Here is a 5674-nt window from a genome sequence, read left to right as displayed (position 1 = left end):
ATGGAGGGGTCTTATAACATCTAGTAATATATGGAGGTCTATAACATTTTAGTAATCTATGGAGGGTCTATAAATCTAGTAATATATGGAGGGTCATAACATCTAGTATATATGAGAGGGTCTTATAACATCTAGTATATATGGAGGGTTTATAAAATCTAGTAATATATGGAGGGTCTATAACATCTAGTAATATATGGAGCGGTCTACTAACATCTAGTAATATATGGAGGGTCTTATAACATCTGAGTAATATATGAGGTTTATAACATTTAAATTGCAGGGTCTTATAACATCTAGTAATATATGGAGTGTCTATAACATCTAGTAATATATGGAGGGTTTATATAACATCTAGTAATATTATGAGGGTCTATAACATCTAGTAATCTTATGGAGGGTCTATAACATCTAGTAATATAGGGGTTCTAATAACCATCTAGTAATATTAGGAGCGGTCTATAACATCTAGCTAATATATGGAGGGTCAATATCATCTAGCTAATATATGGAGGGTCAATAACATCTGAGTAATATATGGAGGGTCTTAACATCTATGTAATATATGGAAGGGTCATAATCATTCTAGTAATATATGGAGGTCAATAACATCTAGTAATATATGGAGGGTCTAAAACATCTATTAATATATGGAGGGTCTATAACATCTAGTAATTATAATGGAGGGTCAATATCATCTTAGATATAGGAGGTCTAAAACATCTAGTAAATATATGGAGGGTCTATAACATCTATAATATATGGAGGGTCTAAAACATCTAGTAATATATGGAGGGTCAATAACATCTAGTAATATATGGAGGGTCAATAACATCTAGAATATATGGAGGGTCTCTATAACATCTAGTAATATATGGAGTGTCAATAACATCTATAATATATGGAGGGTCTATAACATCTAGTAATATATGGAGGGTCAATAACATCTAGTAATGTATGTAGGGTCTATAACATGTAGTAATATATGGAGGGTTTATAACATCTAGTAATATATGGAGGGTCCAATAACATCTAGTAATATATGGAGGGTCTATAACATCTAGTAATATATGGAGGGTCTATAACATCTAGTAATATATGGAGGGTCAATTTACATCTAGTAATATATGGAGGGTCTATAAACATCTAGTAACTATTATGGAGAGTTCAATTACATCTAGTAATATATGGAGGGTCAATAACATCTAGTAATATATGGAGGGTCTATAACATTCTAGTAATATAGTGGAGGGTTTAAACATCTAGTAATATATGGGAGGTCAATAACATCTAGTAATATATGGAGGTCTATAACAATCTAGTAATATATGGAGGGTCAATACATCTTGTAATATATGGAGGGTCCATAACATCTAGTAATATATGGAAGGTCAATAACATCGAGAATATATGGAGGGTCTATAACATCTAGTAATATATGGAGGGTCTATATAAACACTCTAGTAATATATGGAGGGTCCGAATAACATCTAGTAATATATGGAGGGTCTATAACATCTAGTTAATATATGATGGAGGGTTTATAACATCTAGTAATATATGGGAGGGTCTATAACATCTAGTAATATATGGAGGGTCTATAACATCTAGTAATTATATGGAGGGTCAATAACATCTAGAATATATGGAGGGCTATAACATCTAGTAATTTATGGAGGGTCTTTAACATCGAGTAATCTATGGAGGGTCTACTAACATCTAGTAATATATGGAGGTCATAACATCTAGTTAATTATATGGAGCGGGTCATATAACATCTAGTAATATATGGAGGGTCTATAACATCTAGTAATTATATGGAGGGTCGTATAACATCTAGTTAATTTATGGAGGGTCTATAACATCTAGTAATGCTATGGAGGGTCTATAACCATCTAGTAATATATGGAGGGTCTATACATCTAGTAACTAATGGAGGGTCCAATAACATCTAGTAATATATGGGTAGTCAATAACATCTAGTAATATATGGAGGGTCTATAACATCTAGTAATATTATGGAGGGTCTATAACATCTAGTAATATATGGAGGGTCTTACACATCTAGTAATATATGGAGGGTCAATAACATCTAAGTAATATATGGAGGGTCTATAAACATCTAGTAATATATGGAGGGTCCTTAACATCTAGTTAATATATGGAGAGTCAATTACAATCTAGTAATATATGGAGGGTCAATAACATCTAGTAATAAAATAGGAGGGGTCTATAACTCTAGTAATATATGAGGGTCAAATTACATCTAGTAATATATGGAGGGTCTATAACATCTAGTAAATATATGGACGATATCAATTACATCTAGTCAATATATGGAGGTCAATAATCATCTAGTAATATATGGAGGGTCAATATAACATCTAGTAATATATGGAGGGTCTCTATAGACATCTAGTAATATATGGAGGCGTCTATAACATCTAGTAATATATGGAGGGTCTTATAACATCTAGTAATCATATGGAGGGTCTATAACATCTGTAATATATGGAGGGTCAATAACATCTAGTAATATATGGGAGGGTCAATTACATCTAGTAATATATGGAGGTCTATACACATCTAGTAATATATGGAGGGTCTATAACATCTAGTAATTATATGGAGGGTCAAAAACATTAGTAATATATGGAGGTCAATTACATCTGTAATATATGGAAGGGTCTATAACATCTAGTAATATATATGGAGGCGTAAATAACATCTAGAATATATGGAGGCGTCTATAACCATCTAGTAATCTATGGATGGTCTATAAACATCTAGTAATCTATGGAGGGTCTATAACATCTAAATCTATGAGGGTCTATAACATCTAGTAATATATGGAGGGTCATATAACATCTAGTAATATATGGAGGGTCTATAACATCTAGTAATATATGGAGGGTCTATAACATTTAGTAATATAGGAGGGTCAATAACATCTAGAATATATGAGGGTCTATACCATCTAGTAATCTATTGGAGGGTCAATAACATCTAGTAATATATGGAGGGTCAATAACATTCTAGTAATATTATTGGAGGGTCAATAACATCTAGTAATATATGGAGGGTCTAAACATCTAGTAATATATGGAGGGTCTATAACATCTAGTAATATATGGAGGGTCAATAACATCTAGTTAGTAATATATGGAAGGGTCTATAACATCTAGTAATATATGGAGGGTCATATAACATCTAGTAATATATGGAGGGTCAATAACATCTGTAGGTAATATATGGAGGGTCTATAACATCTAGTTTAAATAATATGGAGAGGTCTCATACATAACATCTAGTAAAATATGGAGGGTCTATATCATCTGGTAATATATGGAGGGTCAATAACATCTAGTAATAATATTTGCGGAAATCAAATTGATGAACTAACATCCTAATTATGTGTGCGTGCGCTTGTGCACACTATTGCTAAGGCGTATTTCATTTCATATGGATTCCTATTAAAAGGAATATTCCATTTAAAAAGGAACATTTCTATTTTCAAAGTTACTTGAAGAGTATAATTAGATAGCGAACACCACTATTACAATTTGAGTAAACACATATTGTAATGTCTCTTACCGAAAACCGCAACGAGGAGTATCACTACGGAAGGCCCCATTCCTGCAGACTTTGGGAAGCGTGATGAGCTGTTTCTATGGAGTGTTAATGTTCCTCAACAGTGCGTCCTCAGTCAATACTTGATGGAGTCCAACCTTCTGTGTCCATACTGTGTCTCAATGATATCCAGCAAACATCAGAGGATGTTGGAATAATGAGTAGAATTGTTATTAAACTGAATTTTAGGCAACGCAAGGAATCATTTCATTACTTGTTTGTAAGATTTCGAAGAAGCGAACGACATACTCCGATCCATCTAAAGTTTATTAAGTGCGCCTGGTCTTCTATTCCAAAACAAGAAATGTTCGACTACAGAATTTGGCTGTTTTTTCTGTTTTTTCTTTGTCTCTCTAAACTAAATAGAACAACAAAGCTGCAACGGAATATAGACTTGTGTAGAGACGCTCATGTTCCTGCAGCACCACGGAGAATCCCACTTCATTCTACCAGAGTTATTTCGTTACGGTAATCTCTGCGTCCGACTCGGAACTCCGTGCGTCCGACTCGGAACTCCCGTGCGTCGTCGTGTGTGTAGAGAGGAGAGCGCTAGCAGAGAACGCCCTCCGGTCTCCATCCGATGAGTTTGTAGGGGCGTGCGGGTGGAGTGTAATCATGTGTATCTTAGAGCTTGCCACATGATTCTAATCAACACTTTGATTTTTGAAGAATAGGCTACAATTTATGCATATGGCTAACATACAAATGAATAGTGTCGTTTTTTTCCCACGTTTTTCACGATTTTTTAATGTATGTAAAGTCAACACAAATGCATAATATATTAYATAWTATATTATATGATTATATTATAATAATATTAAACACTTTTTGGAATTGATCAACAATTTCCATAATATCCAACATAATCTTTTTTTAACAYATTTTTGTCATTGTGTATGCTATCGATAGATTCTTCCTGCTGTCCGTATTTCATACACCCTCTCCCTGGTGAGATTGTAAGGGTGTGGAGTGTGTGTATCCACGTAAGGTAGTTTACATTCTGTCAGCTGCAACAATTTGATTATTGGAAGAAAATACATTGTAGGTTTTACATTGGAAATAAATAGCCTTTTTTACCAGTTTATTGTTATAACAAAGATAATACCAAAGGTTATTAACACATAGGGTCTAAGTACTGAACGTTGCCACAGCCTACTATACAACATAANTAACACATAGGGTCTAAGTACTGAACGTTGCCACAGCCTACTATACAACATAATAACAATTCTACTGAACAAAAAAAGAGACGCAACATGTAAAGTGTTGACCCATGTTTCATGGAAGTAAAAGATCCCCGGAAAATGTTTCATTACGCACAAACAGCTTATTTTTTCTGAAATGTTGTACACAAATTTGTTTTACATCCCTGTTAGGGATCATTTCTCCTTTGTCAAGATAATCCACCCACTTGACAGGTGTGGCATATCAAGAAGCTGATTGAACAGGATGATCGTTACACAGGTGCAACTTGTGCTGGGGATTTTTTTTAAAGGCCCCAGCCTTTTGTGCAGTTTTGTTACACAACACAATGTCACAGATGTCTCAAGTTTTGAGGGACATTGCAGTTGGAATGCTGACTGAATACCCACCAGAGCTGTTGCCAGAGAATGTAATGTTCATCTCTCTACCATTAGCCGCCTCCAACGACATTTTAGAGAATTTGGCAGTACGTCCAACTGGCCTCACAACCGCAGACCACGTGTAACCAAGCCAGCCCAGGACCTCCATTGCACTACACTATGGCTAGCCCTAAGGCTATGATCTAAAGTAGTGCACTATATAGGGAATAGGGTTTCATTTGGGACATACCCTCGAGCATTTACAGATCCAAAATGGCTTCTTTAGAGCCAGCATGGAATTTCAGAAGGATTCCACAAATKGGGAGTCTCTTCTTATTCCACATGGGAATCTCTTCTTATTCCACATGGGACTATTTACCCAATGGGAGTCTCTTCTTATTCCACATGGGACTATTTACCCAATGGGAGTCTCTTCTGCACACACACACAACACACCAACAACACACACACACACACACACA

This window comes from Salvelinus sp. IW2-2015, unplaced genomic scaffold (genome assembly GCF_002910315.2).
Source record: "Salvelinus sp. IW2-2015 unplaced genomic scaffold, ASM291031v2 Un_scaffold1940, whole genome shotgun sequence".
Classification (NCBI taxonomy): domain Eukaryota; kingdom Metazoa; phylum Chordata; class Actinopteri; order Salmoniformes; family Salmonidae; genus Salvelinus; species Salvelinus sp. IW2-2015.
Note: the sequence above shows the minus strand (reverse complement) of the source record.